Consider the following 24619-nt stretch of genomic DNA (forward strand, 5'->3'; position numbering starts at 1 on the left):
AGGCACCCAAATGTGTTGAATAATTTAACAAACACTACAAGGGATGTTGCATGCCCATTTTACAAATGAGAAAACTGAGCCACCTAAAGCCACACAGCAAATAAGTTGCCAAATGCATCTGAAAGAACCAGTACTCTTCCATTGACTGAGTGCCATAAAACTGAATTATACATATACACTAAAGAACAAAAATGTAAAAGAATGCATTTCTGTATCAAAGTATCAGACCACACTGATTTTTCTTTCTGTTCATCACTAGAGCATTTCACATCTTTGATTAATCTTATGTACGCACTATGTATGTCCCTCCTCACCTGGAAGATAATCTACTTTTCTGTATTCCCCACCAGGTAAGGGCTGAGCTACAGACAGCAGACATTTAAGAAATGTTTCTTTGATATTTATAGCCCCCAATATTTGAAGAATCTATAACAAGACTTTTAGCACCACCAATAAAGTATACTCTTCAAAGAGACTTCAGTTTCCAAACATGGAAGTAACTGGATCCAGACTTATCCTGCCAACAACCCCTCCAACAACTAGAAAAACAGACAAAATCTATAAGGCAACATCTCTTAGACACTGGACAACAGGAGCAAAGGACTGCAATCCCTAACAGAAGGGAACAGAGATGAGCCCCACAACCAGCTTTCTCGGCCTGGAGGCACGCTGGAGCATGGTGCAATGAGGACGATCCTGAGCAAAGCATGGCAATCTTGTCAAGTTGAGAAGTAAGACCTAAGAGTTTGGGAAGGCGAAGGAATCTCAAAACTCAGGACAGAGAAGCCTCCTTGAGTCGGATATTGAATAGTAAGCTATACATGCATATTGAAAAATCTATGGGGTCAGGCAAAGAATGACCCAAGAACTATAAGCTAAATAATCCCAGAGTTGGCACAGGGCTGGCAGACATTCATATTCTGACCAGTCAGAGCAGAAAACATCCAACTCTTCAATGGAAACTAGAAGGTTCCTGATTAATTAATGGAGTGAAACAGCCTTAGAGTAAAAGCTCCTCTAGACCAATCCTACAAAGTTCAGAAATTAGCCTAAGAAGTACCATGCAAATAACCTGCAAAAACAAAATCCAATCCTCTTTAAAGCAGTGCCTCTCATATTAGGGATGATTTCTACCCCCTACCAGGGGACTTTCGGTGTGTCTGGAGGTAATTTTGGTTATCACAATTGGCATCTAGTGCGCGAGGAATAATGCTAAACATCCTACAAAGCACAGGACAGCCTGCAAACAGAGAATTACGTGGCCCAAAATGTAAGACCAAGGTCGAGAAATCCTGCTTTAAAAGAGCAAAATCCAGCAATCAACAACTTAAAATTCACTATTTCCAGAACCCAAGAAAAAATTACTAGACATGCAAAGAAGAAAACTTGACCCAAAATAAAAATCAGTCCACAGAAACAGACATAATGGGATAAACAGAAACCTTAACAACTATTATGAGTATTATATATACAGTCAAGAATTTTTTAATGAACATAAATAGAAGACAAATGGAAGAAATAAAAAAAATTCAGTAGCAAATTGAATCCAACAAGGCATGAAGAAAACATCATGACCAACCCAGGATTATCACAAAAATACAAGGCTAGTTCAAAGTTCCAAAATCAGACATCGTTCAACAGAGTAAAGAAGAAAAAAACACATGATCATCCCAAAAGAGGCAGAGAAAGCCTTTGGCAACATTCAATATCCATTCATGATAAAAACTCTCCGCAAACTAGAAACAGGAAAGAACTTCAAATTGATAAAGGACACATACAAAAACAAAATACAAATACAGGCATACCTCGTTTTATTGCACTTCACAGATACTGCATTGTTTACAAATCGAAGGTTTGTGGCAACCCTGCATCAAGCAAGTCTCTCAGAGCCACTTTTCCAACAGCATTTCCTTCACTTTGTGTCTCTGTGTCATAATTTGGTAAATCTTGCAGTAGTATTTCAAGCTTGTGCATTGTGATTATGATTATATGTGATTGGTGATTACAAATCACTGAAAGCTCAGATGATGGTCAGCATCTTTTAGCAATAAAGTATTTTTAATTAGGGTATATCCTTTTTTTAAAACAGAATGCTTTTACACACTTAATAAACTATAATATAAACATAGCTTTTACATGTAATAGAAAACCAAAAAATTAATTTGACTCGCTTTACTGTGATACTCACTTTACTGCAGTGGTCTGGAATCGAACCTGCATTCTCTGTAGAGTATGCCTGTAACATCCTATTTATGGTGAAACACTGAATGTTTTCTGCTCCCTAACATGAGGAAAGAATATCCACTTTTAAAACGCCTATTCAGCATCATACTGGGGGTCCAAGCCAATTCAATAAAGCAAGAAATAAAAAACATACAGACTGCAAAGGAAGAAATCCAACTACTTATATTTACTGATGACACTACTATCTATGTAGAAAATCTCAAAGAATCTACAAAAAGGCTTCTAGAACGAAAACTGAGTCTAGCAAGGTTGTAAGATACAAGGTTGGCATATGAAATTCAACCCTATTTCTATGTACTAGCAATGAACAACTGGAAATTGAAATTTTAGAAGCATCATTTACAACAGCACCAGAAAACATGGTACATATATAAATCTTACAAAATATATGCAAGATCCAATTACTGAAAACTACAAAACACAAATGAAAGTATCAAAAACAGTCCTGGGATGTACCATGTTCATGGCTCAATATCATTAAGATGTCAATTCTCCCAATTTACAGATTCAACGCAATGCCAATCAAAAATCCCAGCAGGATTACAGAGATCAACAAGCTGATTCTAAAATGTGGAAAGGCAAAGCAACTAGAATACTCAAAAACATTTCTGAAAAAGTAACACAACTACAGAAACCACATTACCTGATTTCAAGATTTACTATAAACGTACAATAATCAACAGTGTGGTTATGGTGAAATGAAAGACTCAGATCAATGTAACAGAATACAGAATCCAGAAATAGATCAACAGGTATATGATCAGTTGACTTTCAACAAAGGTAATACAATAAAGAAAGTCTTTTCAAAAACCAGGGTTGGAGGCACCTGGGTGGCTGTCGGTTAAGCACCCAACTCTGGAATTTGGCTCAGGTCATGATCTCAGGGTCACGAGATGGGAGTCCCATATGGGGCTCCATGCTCAGTGGGGAGGGAGTCTGTTTGAGATTCTCTCATTCCCTCTCCCTCTGACACTTCCTCTGCTCTCACACATGCTCTCTCAAACAATAAAATAAAATCCTTTAAAAAAAAAATTGCTGGAACTACTGCTTATCTAAAAGCAAAAAAATAAATCTCAATCCATACCTTGAACTATTTAGAAAAATTAACTCAAAGTGAATCACAAACCTAAATGTAAAATTTTAAACTATAAAACTTCTGGGAGAAAATACAGGGAAAGTCTTTCTGTTTTGGTCAGGCAAAGATGTCTCAGATATTACACCAAAAACATGATCCACGAAAGAAAAAACAACTTCAACATTATCAAAAGTAAGAACTGCTCTTCAAAAGACATTAAGAGAATAAAAAGATAAGCCACAGACTAGGAGAAAGTATTTGCAGACAATAATCATGTATCTGATTCTAGAATATATATAGAACTCTCAGGGCGCCTGGGTGGCTCAGTCAGTTAAGCGTCCAACTCTTGGTTTTGGCTCAGGTCATGATCTCAGGGTCCTGAGATCAAGCCCTGCATGGGGCTCTGCACTCAGTGTGAGTCTGCTTAAGACTCTCTCTCACTCTGCCCCTCCCCTCGCCCCCCCTCCCCGCTCTCGCACATGCTCTCTCTCTAAAATAAATCTTTAGGGGCACCTGGGTGGCTCAGTCGTTAAGCATCTGCCTTCGGCTCAGGTCATGGTCCCAGGGTCCTGGGATCAAGCCCCGCATCAGGCTCCCTGCTCCACAGGAAGCCTGCTTCTCCCTCTCTCTCTGCTTGTGTTCCCTCTCTCGCTCTCTGTCAAATAAAATCTTTAAAAAAAAAAAAAAAAGAATTGTTAATTTTCTTAAATGTGACCAATGCATTTGGTTATGAGGAACACAAAGATCAGCAACCATTTTCTGTAAAAGGCCAGACAGTGAATGTGTGGCTTTGTGAGCCAACTATTCTACTGTCACTGCAGCACCGAATCAGCCACAGACAAATGAGCACTGCTATGTCCCAATAAAACTTTATTTACAAAAAGAGGCAGTAGGCCAGATTTGGCCTGGGGGCTATAGTCTGAGGACCCCTCATGTAGACAAAACTACAATGACAGAAAGAGACTAGTGGTTGCCTACGGTGAGGTAGGGAATGGGTGAGGGTTGAGCGGAGAAACTGGCCAGAGTTGCAAGGGAACTTTTCTGGAATGATGGAAATGCTCCGTATTTTGACTGTGCTGTTATCTGCATGGATACATTTGACAAAACTCATCAAACTCTATATACTTAAAATGGGCACATTTTATCATATAAATAGTATTTCAATAAACTTGATTTATTTTTTTTTTTAAAGATTTTATTTATTTATTTGACAGAGAGAGCAAGAGAGCACAAGCAGGGGGAACAGTAGAGGGAGAGGGACAGGCAGGCTCCCCTCCAAGCAGGGAGCCTGACGCGGGGCTCGATCCCAGGACCCTGGGATCACGACCTGAGCTGAAGGCAGATGCCCAACCATTCTGAGCCACCCAGGCGCCCCTTGATTTGTTTTAAAAATGTATTCTTTCCAGGTGATAGCAATCAATATTGTGAAATGCCTAGCCTTTGGAGCCAGAATTATCTGAGTTCCAATTTTAGTTTAATAGCTATGTGATCACTGTCAAATCACTTTGCGGGCTGTTTCCCCATACTTAAACAGCTTAATAATGCCTGCCGCCTAGCTTTTTCTTCCCCAAAATTAAATAAGAAATGTAGGTAGGTAAGACAGAGTAGAACATCTGGCACAGACGAGGCAGACTCCCGATCTGAGTAAACCAACTGAAAACATAATTTTAGAAAATGAGTCCGTAAACATCAGACAACTACACTAGCTTCTTTTGTACTCTTGAAATATTGACATTCTTTGTTCGCTGTTCATTGTGGTTTAACCTGACTTCAAGAATTGGCATCGACCATCAGTTCCTGTGATTTCACAGTAACTTGGGTCTAACAGCAAGCACTGTGAACTAAAATTTCTTTAGAGTTTAGAAAAATACTCCATGACAAATGTTATAAAAGGAAAACTGAAAAGAGCCAAAGTAAGACGTATCAATTTTCCCAAGAAAGGAGAATGACAATCATTACAGCATATTTTAATTATCTTTTATTAAAAAAAAAAAAAAGAAAAACCAACATAGTAGGATGTTTTCCTCTTTTCAACTAGGATTTTAATTTTATCCAAACCAGTAGCCAACCAATAAAGTTACAAAATGCCATAGCATTTGTATAGTATTCTACCTTATTTGTTTCTCGCAACAGTAGTATGTGATAGGAGATGATTAATATTACATTTGTTTTTAGTTTACAAGGATCTTATGTTTGAGACAGATGAAGTGGCTTGCTCAAGGACACACAGTCAATAAATGGCAAAGTTTGGATGTAAAGTCAGACATGTGGCTCCATATCATGTGTTTTTTTTTTTCCAGTAGAGATCACCATCATAGAATCATCTTGGGTTCTACAAAATTCTTCACATAACTCCTACATGCTTTTCCCTAACTTGACATCTTTAGTTGTCTAAAAGACAAATCAGTTACAGTGTGACATACCTACTTAATTCCTAACCATTCAGGAATAACTGGCCATTTTGGATGGTAAAGGCTATGGCCAAATATGGGCTTATGATATTATCAGAAGTGAAAATTCAAAAGCATGGTTTCCAAAAGAAGAGCCTACAGAGTGACATAAATGGTTAATTCCTCACACTTCTTCCTATTCCCCACCCCAATACCCACATCACAGAAACACATTGATATCCACCTTTGCCAGGCTCTGAACACAGCTCTGAAGAGGTAAAAAAGGAAAGCACACTATTGTTCCACATAAATATTCAGTACCAGGTTGTCCATCCTCCCAGCAAGGGCTGACAAAATGGGTTATCTATTCATCTTCTATTTATTATGTCCCAATCAACCCATAGGTGGACTTCAAGACCCTAAGTGGGAGGACGTATGAGGGAAATGAAATTCCTTCCACTAACATCTTCCCCCTCTCTCCTCATTTACAGTGGTAAGACAAGCTGACAATGACTCAGGAGCACTGCTTCCAAATGGACCCCTGTCCCCATCAGTAATAACCAAGTCTGTTCAAGTGCACTTAAGTATTAACTTTAAAAGAAAGAATTATCAAAAAGTCCAAGTTTATTCATCTAGCTTTGTCAGGTATGTTTTTTCTTCAATCTGTGAGTCCGATCAGATAAAATTTTTGAAGGTTTACTATAACCCTCCATGTCTAACTTTTTACCCTCATTTTAGAAGAAAACTAATGGAAAGATGAGACTCAGTATATAGAAATGTCCTGATTACAGGTTCTAGAATATATCTATTCCATTTGGTACTGTGAATAGTGTAAACTGAACTGGCATAACAGATTTAAATCACTGCTTCCTTCCGCAAATGGTGGCACCTTCAAAGGTGTTATCTTGAAGGGGAAGTGAGCAATCTGCTAACATAGCAGAATTGTGCTCACACTGTGTTAACCCCCGGTCCAGTTCCATCTTACATGAGTTTGAAAAAATGTAGTCATAATCCCTATCAATTATTTTTCAAGACTGAAGTAAAATAAGGTACAAAAGCTGGAACTGACTAAATAACTTGGATATCCTATTACAAGTGTTGAAAACAATCCGTCTCTCACCATTTCCTAAACACCATAAATGCACAGTCACACCCTACCAAGCTACTCTGCAAATTCTACTCAAACACCTGTTAAGGTCAATGAGAAGATAAGTTTCTATTAACATTCAGTTCAACTAGCTCCTTAAAAAAAAAAAAAAATGCATTCAACCAAAGACACTCAATTCTCAGAAGGATTCCTTCTTTATGAAAGAAATAGCTCAGAATAACTCAGAAGCATCAGGCTTTTAAAATTGCTTCAAATCACATAAAAAGGTATCAAAATTATTATCATTACAGCTACCAGGTAATAGGCACCTACTCAATGTCTGGCACACTGTTAAGTGCCTCACATAGTTTCAGTCATTCCAAAGAACCCTGCAAAGTATGTTACTACACCTTTTGGTAGGACACAGAGGCTCTGAGGGATTAAGTGACCTGCTCAAGGCTCACAACTGGTCAATGGAAGTGTAGGGATCAGAACTCAAATGTACCTAGCTACAAAAAATGTGTCTTCTTCAAAACTGTGCTACCTCCCCATTTCACAATAGAAGAACCTAGGCAGAGACGTGAAATGATTTGTCCAGCAGTATTAATCATTTCATCAGAAAAGGGAGAAAACTTCTAAATGAGAATCACATTTTGAAAATCCATAGGGCACTATTTAAACTTCACTTCTTTTCAAGGAGTAATTAACAGATTTAAAAAAGAGAGGTTTGAAATCCTTTTAAGTAGACTAAATTTCATCACAGAGCTGCCAAGTGAACTGTCATTTGGGGCAAGTTCCCAGAGTTAGTGGTTCTATGCGCACAATCACTAGCTTAGTACAAAGCTTCACCCATTTCAAACACACACTGCACACCTGCACTGTGTTAAGAATCCTTCCTGGCAAAGAGGGGACAAAAATAAGAAATAAGGCCCATCACAGCCCTCAAAGAGTTAACAGACTAGAGAAGGAATCCATTTATACTACATGTACAGTTACCATTAGTCAGGCAAATAAATGAAGTGTGTGAGAAATCCTAAAACAAATGTGTAACATGGTATCACAGCTCAGAGAAGAAAAGCAACTGGCCTACTTGTCAGTTCTGTTGTAAGCTGTATTTGTTTACATTATGTCCCTCCCTGACAACCCTTGCAACCTCTGTCAACCTCCATCCACACGCTCGTCCCATGTAGGCACGCACAACTGCAGAACCAGGAAGAAAAGTTGTAAGAGCAAGAATTGTGACTCCTATAAGTGACCTTGTTGCTGTAGTTTAAAAGTACAATGCTTAAGCCATAAAGACGTTTTTCTTTAGCTTCATCAGGTGAGGCAAGTTGGTTTTTCAAAGCAAAACAAGGCCAACCAAACCAGAAAAACCCAGGAACACCTCCCCACATTACTCACTTCCAGTGAGAAATCAAACTGACATACAGCGTATTTCCCAAATTTTTCTTTTTAATTTAGCAGATGGCAATGGGATATAAAAACGGGTATTAACACATTCTGGTCATTCTGTTCCACTACCAACTTGACAGACACTTAAACTAGTTCCACCTGGGGGATTTAAACATCATAAGCCAAATTATTCTCACATCATAAGCCAAAAGAACCAAATTCAGTAGAATCGAACCCCAAACCTGACAAGGCTTGTATTTAATTCAGGCTGCAAATCTCCCAAGAGACCAAGGAATACAGGAACTAGAACAGTGATTTATCTCAGCTGATCATAACCCCTTTACAAACTCGCAATCATCTTTCAAAAACTGCACGCAGCATTTGTTCTGATCTGGACAATCCCAACAGTTTAGAAAAACAGAATAAGATGCTTCTCCAAAAAAACAAAGGGGGGGGGTGTATTGGAATAAGAAAAAAAGGCACACTGCTTTTTCCTTTAGTTGTGTATGCCTGAGGCAATAAACTCCCAAAATAACTTCACCCAGGAGCGTAAAAGCTGAGAACACCAAAATATTGCTCAATTCAACTTTCATTGTGAATTCCTCAGTTCACAGTAGCATTTAAAAACTTAAATGTGATGAAATCATTTTGCTGTAAAAACTACGTATTTCCAAAAAAACAAAATGTAAAAAACCTGTCTCCTATCTTCTGGGGAAGAAAAATTGAGGGTTTTCCCCATTAAAAAAACAAACAAACAAAACCCTTCTCATATTGGTTGACTTGGAACAAAAATATATATATATATACATAGTGTCAGTAAGTAAGCCAAAAAAAAAAAAAAAGTTTTGGTCTCCAAGTATGGCTGCACTTGAACTCGGCGGAGAGCTGAGCCCGCTGCAGTCCCAGCGCGGGTCCCCTCCGCCGGCGCGGCCCCGACCCGCGCGGCCCGGGAGCGGGCGCGGAAGGCGCCCCCCGAAGGCGGGCGCGGCCCGGAGTGTTTACCGCCCGCGTCGGCCCGGGGGAGCCGCTCCCTCGCGTCCGCAGCACTTGTCCACGGAGGGACCCCGGGGGGACGCAGAAGGGGCCGCGGCTCCCGGCGCCAGGAGAGCCGGCCTCGCTCGAGGGGACCCCCGCGGCCGCGCCCCCGAAGCCCGGCTGCGGGGGTGGGGAGGCGCGCCGCAGCCCGGGAGCAGACAATGAGCGAGGGGGCAACGCGCGGGGAGGAGGGGGCCGGGGGGCGCCCCCCACCGCCCCTTCACCGCTCGCCCGCCCCCTCCTCGCCCCGCGGCCCCGCCCCCCTCCCGGCTCCGGTCCCGGCCACGGCCCCGAGGAGCGGCCGCAGGGGAGAGGCCCTCGCGCCTCGCCCGCGACCCCTCCCCAAATCACAAAACTTCCCCCAACTCCGCCAACTAAGTTGCGCTCTCACCGTGCGGCGCCCGGGGCTCCCCCGCGGGCCCAGCCGGAGCAGCTCCGCACCTTCGCCGCCGAGAAGGACAATAGGCAGCCGCTCAGCCGGCGGCGGCGACGGCTTGAGGCGGCGGCGGCCGAGGCGACGAGCGGGCACAGCGGTCTCAGCGGTGCCCAGGAGCTTCACCGCGGCTGCTCCGGCTCCGCGCTGGCCCTGCACACAGCTCCAGCCCGCCCGCGCATGCGCCACAAGCCGCTCGGGCATGGGCGGGGCACCTGGGGAGGGCGCTACCGCCTACGAGCCCTCCCGTGAGTAAGCGCGGAGCCAGGGGCCGCGAGCTGGGATTGCACTACAGAGCTGCCCATCAAGCTCCAGGAGACCAATAGGAAGGCACTTGGGCGGTGCGGTCAGGTTGCTAAGGAAGGCTGAGGTTGCCCGCCGCTGCAAAGTGATCTGAGTTGGGTGGCCGGCGGAGACTTCTCTGGAAAATGCCCACCCACCCTCTCCTCTCCGCCCTGTCTCCGGAAACAGCCCTGCCGCTGTGTGCCGGTGCTTACCTGACTGTAACAGTTACCACACGGACTGAAATAATTTACTCTTTCCACTTGCAATCAGAAAGTGGGGCTTAGTCTTCTGTGGGTCAGTGCCTCTGAGCGTCATTGTAAATACTCAAGTGTTTTAGATGGATGGATCATTGGATGCAAGGATGGCTCTCTGGCGGCATCAAGATTTTGACAAGGCATTCCGTGAACTTTTGGCTACTCGATCACAATCTTCAGTTGCAAAGGACCTCAGAAATCATCTGGTGGCTTTTGAGAAACGAAGTGTGGTCCGTTGGTTCTAAGAAACTTCATTTTGATAGGTGTGTGTCTGTGTGTGTGTGTTTCAGTGTGTATTTTACTGTGTATTAGGAGGAAAAATGCCTATCACATCAGACCATCATTTCATTGATGTTATTTCTTAGATCAAATAGAAAGCTATTAAAAAGTGAATCTAATTAAAGAAAAATATTAAGTTAAAAATGACACTTTATATGCAGTTCAAGAACGTGCAAGTCGATAGTGATTGAAGTAAAAACAGTGGTTACCTAGGGGTAGAAGGATTATTGACCGAGAAGGAGCAGGAGAGGGGCTGGAAGTGTTCTGTATTTTGATCTAGACGGTGGACGCTTAAGATTAAGTGCACTTTGCACAGTTTACACATATATTTTTTATTTCCATTTAAAAAATACTGGTATAGGATATGGCAAAAGGAAGGAAGAAAGAGAGAGAGGAAGGAAGGAAGAAAGAAAGAAAGAAAGAAAGAAAGAAAGAAAGAAAGAAAGAAAGAAAGAAAGAAAGAAAGAAAGAAAGAAAGAACATAACATGACTCTTTGAAAACCCTAATCCAGGCAAGCTCTCTGCCAGGGACTGAATACCTGAGAGAGGGGTATTGTGAATACTTAGTGTGTGTATCAGTCACTTCATTGTGGGGTGGCTTTAAATCTTAGAAATGCTCCTAGCCTTGAGCTGAAATTTGCTTCCCTGTAAGTGGACCTGGTTCTCACATATATTTTCCTAGTTCACTTTCACAGAATGAAAAACATTCCCAGTGCATCATGTGAAATTATTTTCCAACCACCTCCTCATGCTGCCCACCTTCCTCAACACTTACTTTATTCTGTCCTTGCCAATATTTGAAAGGCGGCATGGAGAAAGGAGTCTCCTAGATCCTAGACCAGACTCTGCCACAAAGGAGCCCACCATGAACAGGCCATTCCTCAAGAGCTTTAGTCTCCTGTAAAGCAAGGGAGCTAACCCAGAATATCACTTAGACTGTCATATGTGATAATCCCAGGGTCTTCTCCTAGAGCCTGACTGCTCCGTTACAAAGGCATCAGCAAATAAATGTTACCAGGTCATCTTTCTAGTGACTGCTGACAACATCATTCCATGCTCCCTGCCTCAGCAGGATTTACATCTTTCTGGTGGGCTGCATGCTGCATCCAGTGGTCTCAAGCCCAGCACTTTTCAAAATTTACTGTGCTACAAATCACCTGGGCGATTTTGTTAAATGTGGATTCGGACACAGTAGGTCTGGGGCGGGATCTGGAATTCTGCCTATCTAACAAGTTCCCAGGATACTGATACTGCTGGTCTGGGACCCTACCTTGAGAAGCAAGGGTCTTCTCTAAATTTTCTAGACAGCTGAGCTCTGCGTCTTCTTTGGGAAGCCCTAAGGAGACATCCTTGGCTGCCCTATCTAAAATAACCCATCCTCCACTAGTCGCTCTCAGTCATATGACTCAAATTGTTCCATAGCATTTACCCAGTCTGAAAATAGCTTATTTGTGTGCTTATTACCTCTCTCCCACCACTATCATGTAAACTCCCTGAAGTCTGTTTGTTTACCCCCCTCTCTCTTGCATCTATCATAGTGCCTGTGGGAACAGGAAGATCTCAAAACGTCTGCATGAGTGCATTTGTACCGACCAAGCTACTGTGAGGGGTCCTCAAACTGAGTGTCCCCGATACTAAAGATTTGTTCTTCCAAAGTACACCAAATATCTCCATCCAGTGTGCCCCATTTCACCAGAAAGTGATGTGGGATTTAGTGATTTCCTCATTTTCCTTGAGTAACTTTATAAGCCAAGACAGATGCCAGGGCCTTACCAAGCACTGGGAGGATTCTATATCTCTGTACTATCTGTCCAGTTGACTTACATGTCTTGTTAACTTTATTTTTTTTAAGATTTGATTGGGGCACCTGGGTGGCTCAGTCGTTGAGCGGCTGCCTTCGGCTCGGGTCATGATCCCAGGGTCCTGGGATTGAGCCCCACATCGGGCTCCCTGCTCCGCAGGAAGCCTCCTTCTCCCTCTCCCACTCCCCCTGCTTGTGTTCCTGCTCTCGCTGTCTCTGTCTCTGTCAAATAAATAAATAAATAAATAAATAAATAAATAATAAAGATTCTACTTGTTTATTTGTCAGAGAGAGAGAGTGCAATGTATTTTGCATTCTTTTTATCATACTAAGACTTCAAAATAATCCAGTGTGTATGTGACACAACACACCCAAGTTCAGATTTGCCATGTTTCAAATGCTCAAAAGCCGCACATGTGGCGGGTGGCTCTTGCCGCACACAGTACAGATCAGCTTGATTAATTCACATATAGAGTCTCCATCTGGGATTTTGTTCTAAACCACAACATGTGGCTGGGACCATAATTCCCTCACTGTACCTCTTTCCCTTGTACTACCTCATTTATTTTGCACAGCACTGGGCTGGCGCTATTATCCCCCTTTTAAAAGTCACTCAGGCTTAGAGAAAACTAAGTAATTTGTCCCAAATCACATAGCTAGTGATTGGCACAGCTTATCTTCCAAGGGTTGAAAACTAAGAAAAAGTTACTAAATCCAATTTAGAATGGCACACTTGGGTTCTCTCACCTGCCCGCACTCCCCAACTCCATTTAGGATGGTAAGGGCTCAGTCTATCAACGGAGTGGGTGCTTGGGAAAGAGCTGTTTAAGCAACTGATCCCTTGTTCAGAATATATGCCTATCACACATTTCAAAAATTCTGCAGGCAGAAACTAACCAATGTTGAAAAAAACAACAGTTACATGTTGAATTACAGATAAATGCGTAGCAAATGGCATTTATCATTACGATTATTGCCACCTTAGACAGTATTAACATTTTTAGGGATCTTGATGTGCATTCACTGCAAATAGTCCTCTAAAAAGGTCTTGCTGGTTTACATCCTGGCTCTTAAGGTGTCAGAGCGCCTTGCCTCTCTGACTTAAGTTCTTCTTGTATTAGGAAGACCAGGACTTCGGGCGCCTGGCTGGCTCAGTGGGTGGGAACATGCGACTCTCGATCTCAGGGTCATGAGTTCGAGCCCCATGTTAGGTGTAGAGATTATTTAAATAAATAAACAGGAGGGAAGGGAGGGAGGAAGGAAGGAAGACAGACCAGGGTTTTAGAAGCAGCCAGGGCTGGTTTTAAATCCTGGATGCTCAAATTCTTTGTAAAGTGATCACTCCTACCCAATAGCCACACACTGGCAAATTCATAAAACAACATGTGCATAACCCTTAGCACTTGGCCTGGCACAGAGTGCTCTGCCAACTTTAAATACCTTCTCCACTTCTCCCTCTACAGACAATGACAGTCCAGAAGTAGATCTGATGACGCAAAAAAAAGTGCTATTAGGGAAATTCAGGGAAACATGTACCTCACCACAATTTTAATAGAAAGTTTCCAGCAAAAAGTACATATTGTCATGCATTGACCTCTCCAATAGATGTGGCAGCCACCTCATCTGCCCCGAAGAGTTTCCCAGCCTTTAATTAATACACGCCAGATGCCCTGCTTAGGATAGAACAATTTATTTAATTTCTGAAACCTTGCTTTTCTCCATAATGACACTTCAAATAATAGATTTGCTTAAAGGCTGCTCATGGGTTCAAGTTAAGCTTCTAAAGTCATTACATTTCCAATGGTAGAAGAGTTAGGGGCCATGGGATTGATGCCAGGGACAGAATCACTAAAGCCTCAGGGTTAAGGGACCACCCTGGCCTCAAAAGAAGTTATGGCCATATTTCTCAGTCTGGAGACAAGGGGATTTAATTTTAGGGATATAATAGGGTCCAGAGACTCCCTCCCCATCACTGGAAAGGAAAACCAGAGTCACTTTTTGGGGTAACCTTATTTTGATTCAGTTAGGTATGGTTTGGTGTTTACTTTGAACATGGGTTCCAGTTTGGTGAAGGTGGAGACTGTTATTCTGATTCCAGAGAGATTTATGGGCTGGCTCAAGAACCACACATTTCATCCTATTGCTTTTCTCTTTATGCTCAGCCTTTTCCAGTTTATTCAGCTGCTCTCATAATTATCCCCAATTATTTATAATGGTAGGCTTTTGAAGCTGGTGTTGGAGAAACATCATGTTTTTTGAGCCCTTAAACAGCATTTAATAGAAATGGAGACCAGCAACTCATGTGAAACCCAAATTTGGGTTTGCTTGGGCAGATTTTTTTTTTAATTTTGTTTTCATTTTTAATATAATATCTTCCCCCAAATTACATGGAATTTGCCATATTAAAAGAGAAATTTTCATTTACACACAACTGTTACCAGTAACTACAGTTTCAGTATAGCTTCAACCACCTTTCTTTTTTTTTTTAATAGAACAAATATACCACTTGTACTCTTCATGTTTTTAGATCTTATGGTATATAGATTCCCAGATACCAAAGTACTTCAGGAAAAAGCGGGGCAATTCACTATGATTGAGTTAGACCCTTATTTTCTTCCCTACTTTTTATTATCCAATGTAGAGTTCATATTCAAACTTCACCAGTTGTCCTCATAAGACAACAAGTTGTCTTTACAGCTGTGCTTATTTTTTTCATGGAGGATCTGATCAAGGCTCATGCTTTGCATTTATTAATAATGACTCTTTAGACTCCTTTAATTTAGAAAAATCCCCCCCCCTTTTTTTTTGGTTTTTGGTTTTTGGTTTTTGCCTAGATGACCTTGACTTATTTGACCTTATTTAAGTTGTTTTTTAATTTACTGCACAATCTAAATTTTGTGTTATTGGCCCTCCTTGGTAGAATCAGGTTAATTTTGGGGGGGGGCCAAGAATACTATCTAAGTGATGTTATATCCTTATTGCATCCCATCACAGAGGTCTGTTTGGCTCATTTTAACTGATTTCTTTTAAAATGCTACCCTTCTTGAGGGGTGCCTGGCTGGCTCAGTTGGAAGAGCATTTGGCTCTTAATCTCAGGGTCATGAGGTTGAGCACCATGTTGGGTATCGAGATTACTTAAATAAATAAAATTTTAAAAAAATAAAGTGCTACCCTTGAAAACACTAGTTTCTGGAACTATTCCTTAGAAAAAGCATTGTCTGTTTCAGGGGATAGAAGAAATACTTTATATTCTATATCCCTGTCCTCTTGAGGATTCACTGTGCATACTTCCAATATATACTAAGACTCTGAGAAGTCCTGCATTTAAAAAACTGTTCAGTGGGCTCCTGGGTGGCTCAGTTGGTTAAGCGACTGCCTTCGGCTCAGGTCATGATCCTGGAGTCCAGGGATTAAGTCCCACATCAGGCTCCCTGCTCAGCAGGGAGTCTGCTTCTCCCTCTGACCCTCCTCCCTCTCATGCTCTCTGTCTCTCATTCTCTCTCTCGCAAATAAATAAAATCTTTAAAAAAAATTTTTTTTTAATAAATAAAAAATAAAAAACTGTTCAGCTTTGTTTAGTCCTATATTTATGAAACTTATTTGATCATGAAACTGATTTCTCTTGGAAAATTCACTAATATTTTATATCATGCTAAGGACTCATTTTGAGAAACAATGCCTGAATCCATTCCATTCATCTTCCAGAAAGAACAGTCTAGGTATAGTTGATTAGAAGCATCGTTTCCTATCTATGCACTGTTACGGACAGAATGTTTGTGCCCCCTTAAACCTGTATGTTGAAGCCCTAAGTCCCAGTGTGATGATACGAGGAGGTAGGGCTTTGGGAGGTAATTAGGTTTAGATGGGGTCATGAGGATGGAGCCCCCATGATGGGAGTTGTGCCCCAATAAGAAGAAGAGACACCAGAGCATCCTTTCTCTGCTAATGTAAGGATACAGTGAAAAGGATCATCTGCTAGCCAGGAAGAGGACCCTCACAAAGAACCAAATCTTCTAGCTCCTTGATCTTGGACTTTCAAGCCTCCAGAAGTGCAAAAATAAATGTCTGTTTTTTAAGTCACCCAGTCAGTGAGATTTTGTTATAGCAGCCTGAGCTGACCGATACACCCACACTGTCAACATTTCCGAGTCAAGAGAGGAAAGCGGATGCTTCAGGAATCTCATCTCCAGCCTCATGTGGTCACTCTTGTGAGATTTCAACCTGTATTCCCACCGGCTGCAAGCACCTCTTCACCTGGATAGTCTGCTGAACCATGGAACCCAGTTCCAAAAGGGAGATCTTCTCTCCCTCCTTTGCTCTGATTGTTGCTTTCCCACCTGCTCAGTTCCACACAGTCATTTCCAACAGTCTGTTCTGCCTTTTCTTCGTTCTGCCACAATCACTTTCACAAACCAAGGCCAGTGTTTCCTTTCCTGCTTTTCTCGTGTTCATTTAACCAACTTCTGACTGGGTGATTGCGATCATTCTCCCACCCCCCCACCGCTGCCCCCCGCCACCAGCTTCCCTGCCTCTAAAACCTCCCAACCGGTCCATATTTCTCTCTGCTACAGAATGATTTTCCTCGAGTACGGCCCTCCCTGTCCCTTCCCTGCTCAAAAAACTTCAATGGCTCCCCACTGCTTACTGAATACTACTAACCACCATAGCAGGGAATCCAAAAGTAATTGACTTGCATTGTCCACTTGTACAAAAACGACATTAAACTTCTTCTCTACCTAAACCCAAATCCCTGCGCAAAGCCTCTAACTTCCTGCATGTTAAACAGGTAGTTCTTCCACTTCCGAGAACATCAGATCTGAGTGCCCACTCTTCGGCTGGCCACTTTTCCCAGGAAGACTTTCACCGTCTAACCCTCCTGCTTAATAGCATTTATTTCAGTCCTCTCTGGAATTTTATTTTATAATTTATGCTTTCTGTTTTACATCTTTAGTCCTTATCCTCTGCCTTCAAGCTTGCTCAAGTTTCACCTATTCTCAAAATAAATAAATAAAGCTGCTGACCCAGATACACATGTAAGACATTGTGCCATCTCTGTTCTGTCCTTCACCATCATGCTTTTGAGCTTCACAGCCACTCATTCTCCCTCCACGTCATCTGCCTTCAGCTTCATTTAGGTAAAATATGCATGCAATAACTATATCTATTTTTAAGTGCACAATCCGACAAGTGAATGAGAGAATATAGATGAAGCCCTTGAGAACATTACCCGGCACCCAGCAAGAATGTGACAAATGTGGGCTCTTATTGCTTTAACCACATGAATGACTGCCAGGTCTTTATCAAGAGCTCAAGGCACCTTATCTAGTATTTAAGGCACGAATTCTCCTTTATTGACTGCCTGGGGGCCTCCCAGTACCTTAAACATATATGTCCAGAAACAGCATCTTTGTATTCATTAAGACTCTTTTGGTTCACTGGCTCAAGAAAAAAATAAAAAGGAAAATTTATGTCTGGAGATAGATTTCCAGCAAATGATCCAAAGGTACGATTAGGAATCTGTCTCTCTCCGCCACCTTCTTTGTCTCTCCCCATCTCCCTCTCTTGGCTCTGCTATCCTCTGTCTTGGTTTCTTTCTCTGAAAGCTCTTCTGTCACAGTGACAATATAACCACGAGAAGCGCCAGGACCCTATTTCATCAGCTTCGTACCCCCAATGAAATGAGAGTTTCTGAACCCCAATACTTTCATCAAATGTCTCAGGGCTCTCTTTCATTGGCCAGACTTTGATCACATGTCCATCTCTGAATCAACAGTGGTGATGCCATGACACTGCAGGGAGGTCATCGAAGAAGACTTAGCTCCCCATAATCCTCATCATCTTCCCATTTTTTTGATGATCTCTCAATCTGACAAATTGCTGTGCAAATACAGCTTAAAATTCCACCATCCCCCCATTATATTAGCATTCATAAGCAATACCATAGGAAATTTATGGACTCAGCCCTCATTGCCTGGGAGACGAAATGTTCTCATTAGTTTTACCTGGGTCGCATGTCCTCCCGTTGAACCAAAGCTGGTGTTGGTTACACCTGAGCCACATGAATTCAGAGTGTGGGAAGGGGTGTGTGTTGAGAGGGAAACTGACGTACAGTGGCCAGAAGCAGGTGGGATGGATGCTGGGAAGGTGAAATTAACAGACGCCTATCTTCATCACCTTCCCTCCCAAATTCGTTCTTTTTCCCATGTTCCGTCCTTCACTGAAGGTCACCATTTGGGCTGAAACCTGCAAGTCACCTCTGGCACCTCCCTCTGCCCTGCCCCAAACATCCAGACTGATGCCAAGTCCTTCTGACTCTCTAGATACACACGCCCAGAACATGTCCTCTGGTTTCTTCTCTCTTGTCGCCATTGATGTGGTTGCCTCTCCACCTAATCCCCTCCCACTCCATCTCTGAGGGCTAATTCCACAAAGCTGAAAAGCCAGCTCAAGCACACCACCTCCATGAAGCTCCCGGTCTGGGAAGAGTCAGATTAGTCACCACCTCGCAGAAAGGTAGTTCTCGGTCTCACTTCTTTTTGGGAGCTGCTTTCACCAATGTGTCAACATATCTCTAGCCCAAGACCTTTGGAGCTTAGGAAGCCTTGGAAATAAGTACAGGCTGCAGGCTGGCCTTCACTCCCCGCCCCTCGCTGTCCTCTAGCCATGCATCCACTTCCCGTCACACAAAGCAAGCACCTGGCAAATGCCAAAACTGCCTACATGTGGAAACCCACTCATCCAGAACTGGGCCCTTAAGAGAATGTTTTTAAAATATCACATCTCTGTCCCAATTTGTGAAACTTCATTGAAAATTTTTTTTTTAAGATTTTACTTATTTGACAGAGAGAGACACAGCGAGAGAGGGAACACAAGCAGGGGGAGTGGGAGAGGGAGAAGCAGGCTTCCCGCAGAGCGGGGAGCCCGATGCGGGGCTCGATCCCAGGACCCTGAGATCATGACCTGAGCCGAAGGCAGACGCCCAACCACCGAACCACCCAGGCGCCCCAATTCATTGAAGTTTACAAAAGAACTATTTGATTTTGTTTTCTTTCCCCCTTTTTGGCTTCAATTTGGATTTGACGGGTCTTCATCGCATTAGCTTGAGGAGGCCCTTGGTTAAGGCACTTAAATGTTGACCTTCAGACCCCAGTGGGTGTATAATTCCCAACTGAGCAATGACTGGAGGTTTGGCCTCTGCGTACATTGGGGACAAATCTTGTGACACAGGACACTGTTTAGCTGGGGTAATTTTAGCTGGTCTCTTGGAGTATGTATCAGGTCTGTTTGGAAATCTGGTTTATTCTCTTTGTTTTTCTCTTGAGGATCCTCGTCTCTTTTCATTTTTAGTTCAACACTCCTTCCTGATTTTCTACCTTAAGTATTCTGTGATGGAAACACAGCAGCTGTATAAAACGCACACACACACACACACACTCACGGAGACAGATTTTAAAAGTCAGCCCAAACCAGTCTAACTTCCGCAGGGTTGCCAAGTCAGAGAGAAGCCTTCAAAATAACTTTTATGTTGGGACCCTGGCCTGTGTGTGCTGACAGTTACACATTCCAGCTTGTCATTTGTCTCTGACTTGCTTTCCCAAATGCTTCTATTGAGTTATGCCCACTTATCACCTGCTTAGTATGTGACACTTTATCTGCCAAGACAAATGTCATATTAGAAAAGCCTTCCAGTGACTGAGGGCAGTACAGGATTGCAACACAGAAAGTTTGGGCTTTTTTTTTTTTTTTAATCCACTTTCCAAGTGTGCTTTCCAGATCTTGCCTGTTGCCGGCATCAGTGGGATTTTTATTACATGTGGGCGTGTTGTATTTAGGTTATGGAGACAAAGGCTTAGATAAATGGGTCCTGTTTGGTAGGACAAACTGCCCTTGAAACTCCCAAGCCCTGACAGTACATTTGATCAAAAGAAGTGACAGTGATTAAAAACAAATGTTCCTAAATATCGTGGAGCTACCAAGTATGAGGTCATCAGATTTTCAGGGCACTTCTATAGGTTTCTCACTATTATAATATATTTTTTAAAGATTTTATTTATTTATTTGAGAGAGAGAGACTGAGAGAGAGAGAGCATGAAAGGGGGGAGGGTCGGAGGGAGAAGCAGACTCCCTGCCGAGCAGGGAGCCCGATGCGGGACTCGATCCAGGGACTCCAGGATCATGACCTGAGCCAAAGGCAGTCGCTTAACCAACTGAGCCACCCAGGCGCCCTCACTATTATAATATTTTTTTAATTACACGAACTCGATGCGTTTGGAAGTGAGACTCTAACAGCTTTGGTTAGGGCCAGAAATAGAGGGCAAGCACTGGGATGCCTTAACGGCCAGAATCTATAGCTATAAACTGCTTCTGCTAATAAATTTCAGGGCTGGGTGACAGCCTGCGTGCTGTCTCATACCAGACAGATCTCTGAGAACCTGTTTTCTCAGAGGGAAGATTTGGTAAAAAAAAAAAAAAAAAATCTTAAAAGTCCTGTTCCTGTTCTAATAACCCTGGCTTTGGTCCTGCAGGTAAAAAGAGAGCCTACTGATCGGGTCTGAGTCAATATTCCCATTCAAGTCCAACGCTACTACCACCACCACAACCAAATGAACCCCAAATCCCATCTAGCATGAGGTTCTTTGATAATTTTTTTAAGATTTTATTTATTTATTTGAGAGAGAGAGAGAGAGAGAGCGCGCACAGCAGGGGGAGTGGCAGAGGGAGAAACAGGCCTCCCGCTGAGCAGGGAGCCCGATGCAGGGCTCCATCCCAGGATCCTGGGATCATGACCTGAGCCAAAAGCAGACGCTTAACGGACTGAGCCACCCAGGTGCCCCGTTCTTTCACAGTTTTATTTTTTGAAGATGTAACTTGTTCTTTTCTGTTGGGGTAGTGTCATGAACTTGTGAAAACAAATCGAATCTGTGGACAGAAATTGTGTCATGGCGATTTTAAAAAGCAACTCCGATCATGTTACCCTCCTGCTTGGAATGCTTCAAAGACTCTCCACACATTTGACTTTAAAGTTCAAATTTTGGGGCACCTGGGTGACTCTTGATTGCAGCTCAGATCATGATCTCAGGGTCCTGAGATCGAGCCTTGTGTCGCATTCAGCGTGGAGTCTGCTTGTCCCTCTCCCTCTGCTCCTCCCCCCCACTCATGTTCTCTCTCTCTCTCAGATAAACAGATAAAATCTTAAAAAAAAATAAAATAAAGTCCAAATTTCATAGCTTAGCTCCCTAGGCCCTTTGCAATCCAACCTCTACCCACCCCACCAGCCTCTGCCTGGGCCCCACCCCCCACAATCCCTCTGGTCCTGAGGTCAGAACCAACGGTAATGGCACTCACTGTGCCCAGGCACCTGCTCTTCCCTCTGCAGGCAGAGCCGATCCTTCTCTTCCTCCTCCACCTGGTCCACTGCTGCTTGTCATTTCAGGCTCTCACCTGCCCCCAATACCCACCACACCTTATTCCGCCCCAACTCACTCCACACACCTCAAGCAGAGCAGATCCGGAGAATCCCATTTAGGTGCTCTTCCTGGAACATGCTTGGCGCTGTTTTTGCCCTCACAGATCTCACAGCAATAAATAGCCTTACTTATCTGTTTCCCCCTCTAAACAGAGACTCGCCTCTCATGTATATATCCCCAGCTCCTTCCTGGTTCCGTCCCTAACACCAAAAATGTGCCTAATAATTTTTATTGAATGAAAGAATAATTGAATTGCTCATTCTGTTTCTGGAACACAGAGTATCCCGGAATGCCCAGTGCCTTTCTGATCAATAAGCCCTATGTTAGAAAAAACATGACACGGGGGCTCTTCAAAAGGACTTGATAATACACAAAGAAGAACAGGTCAGCCTAGGAGATTGGGTGACCAAGATATTACCATGACCCAGACACTGTCCAGGGCACGTTCACATGCTTTTTCTCACGTAATCCTCCCTACAACTTTCCAGAGTACGTTCTTATTTTCTTCGCTGCTTCGGATGAATAAGCTGCTCAAATCCCGTGCACCCAGGAAGTAGCAGAGCTGGGATTCCTCCTTTTCAGATCTTTATGATGCTAAAATCCCCTATTTCCACACAACATGAACACATAACTCCTTTTTCTTTCTCTTGGAGGGTCTGGGTGAGGAGAACATTTCCTGGTTGCTGTCCTTTGAAAGAAAGAAATGCAGATTTTTGAGACCCACAGGAGCCTAGATCTGTCTGGGGTTGGAACACAAGGTTGGACACCCTCTGACCCCTAAATTTCCTTGCAAAGTTTTAATGCAGAGAAAGAAGCAGACCTGGAGATACGGGGATGAAAGGCATAGCACAGGGAATAGAGTTGATGGTGTTGTAATAGCCTTATAAGTGACAGATGCTAGCTACACCTGTGGGGAGCACAACATCGGGTGTGGACTCACCCAGTTACTGTGTTGTCCACCTGAAATGAATGTAACATTGTGTATCAACTACAGTTTAAAAAAAAGGTGGACTGGACGTGATGGGGAGAGCGATCAAGGACAAACTGGGGCAAGCCTTTCTCATTTTGTTTACGTCTCTACAAACTCATGCCTTTGTTTTTAGAAGAACATGCGGTCACTCTATTAACATTTTATTTTTGGCTAGTTCATATCTCAGATGTTATTTAATAATACAAACACATCTGTGCCTCCATTTTGGAGGCATTATACGCACTTTACTGAGTGCCCGGGGACAGTGAAGAGCAGGTGCCGCCAACGTGGTTCAACGTGGTCGAGGTTTGTCTCTCTCAGGCCCGGCTAGAACTGCCCTTTCTCCCCAGGGCAGTCCACTCCGGGCCTCTGGAGTTTGTGAAACCAGCTGCACCTTGGCAAACCCTGGCCTGGGATTAACTTGGCAGGAGATTATTCTGAGGCTTCTCTGACTCATAACTTTGGGGCTAACGCTGAGCACCAAGCCCCAGCCCTGCCCTCTTTTGCTTTTTCTCTGTGCTGATTCACACTGGGTTGGGATTTTATTGTCAGCAATCATGACTGTGCAGGGGTGGATTTTAAAGACGACAGAAGGCCAAGTCTATGGCTTCTGCTAGCTTTGTTATTCACTGTTTCATTTTTCTTAATTAAAAAGAGGAAGGAAAAGGGCGCCTGGGTGGCTCAGTTGGTTAAGCGACTGCCTTCGGCTCAGGTCATGATCCTGGAGTCCCGGGATCGAGTCCTGCGTCGGGCTCCCTGCTCGGCGGGGAGTCTGCTTCTCCCTCTGATCCTCCCCCCTCTCATGTACTCTCTCTCTGTCTCATTCTCTCTCTCAAATAAATAAATAAAATCTTTAAAAAAAAAAAAAGAGGAAGGAAGGAAAGAAGCGGGAAGAGGAGGTGGGGAGGAAGAAAGAAAAAAGAAAAGAAAGAAATGTCCCCCTAACCCAAGCTGGAACCTATTCTCTTTTACCCTGTGTATATCTTCCCAGCCCTTGGAAAGCTTTGTCCTGGATCTAGTTCAAAAGAGAGGAAGCCAAGCATAGTAAAAAAAATACATAGATTTTGGAGCTGAATAATTGTGTGATGGCGAGCAAGTTGATGAACCTCTTTGAACCTTTCCTCACCTGCGGAAGAACTGTAACAATATTTACCTTGTAGCATTGTCACAATGGTTAGGAATATTGTAAATAGTGTGCCTGGTGCATTAGAAAGCATTTCATAAATGGCAAATATAATTGTTGTAGCTAGTTTTATTAAGAGCCTTTGAAGCAGTGAGAAGGTGGCTTTCACAGAGCAGGCTACAAGGTTAAGTTTCAGCCCTCTGTGGGTGTGGCAGTGTGTATGCTTCCCTTGAGTGGGCTAGGGGTGTGTCTAGTGTCATGGTGGTTGGGTCCCAGGGACTGACTCTAGCTAAGAATACCCAATGCAGTCAGTACAGGAGCGAATTAGATCCTGGGGGAAAGCAGCAGAAATTGGGGATAAAGAGCTCTGTTGGGCTCAATGGACAGCAGCTCTTCCATTTACTATGGGAATCATCTTGTTTAAGGTGGCTAGGTCAGTATGACTTGGTTCTCTTATCTGTATCTATCTCTGAGGATTGGAGGAGATCACACATGCCAAGCGCCTAGTACCAAGAAAGTGCCTAGAAAACATTATCTCTGGTGCGAAGGAAAATTTTAATTTATCCAGATCCAATGAAGTATGGCATGGACTTTGGAGCGACGCTGCCTGGTTCAAATCTGAGTTCCACTACTGGCTGCCTCATTTTCTCATCTGTAAAATGGGTCTAACAATAGCTCCCCTGTCTGTACCTATTCCATACTTTTGGTATGAGGAATAAATGAATTAATCAACATAAGGCATTTAGAACCTTACTTGGTAGATGGCCAAATACTACATTAATAT

General features: G+C 43.0%; 1 protein-coding gene across 17 annotated transcripts in view; it reads right to left on the reverse strand.

Annotated features, from left to right (window-relative positions):
• The window catches only part of AKAP13 (A-kinase anchoring protein 13), a 321124-nt gene extending 311296 nt beyond the window's left edge, over positions 1–9828 (reverse strand). For 14 of the 17 annotated variants that reach the window (XM_064569923.1, XM_064569924.1, XM_064569921.1 and 11 more), the window contains exon 1: positions 9615–9828. The gene's annotated coding sequence lies outside the window, so the exon portion shown is untranslated. The remainder of the gene's footprint in view (positions 1–9614) is intronic. The other 3 variants (XM_064569926.1, XM_045899458.3, XM_045899457.3) reach the window with 1 other exon arrangement.
• Between the last annotated feature and the right edge of the window lie 14791 nt (positions 9829–24619).

This window comes from Mirounga angustirostris, unplaced genomic scaffold, assembly GCF_029215605.1.
Source record: "Mirounga angustirostris isolate CCGP_5_RB_7025 unplaced genomic scaffold, mMirAng1.0.hap1 SCAF_9, whole genome shotgun sequence".
In the NCBI taxonomy this organism is placed as follows: Eukaryota; Metazoa; Chordata; class Mammalia; order Carnivora; family Phocidae; genus Mirounga; species Mirounga angustirostris.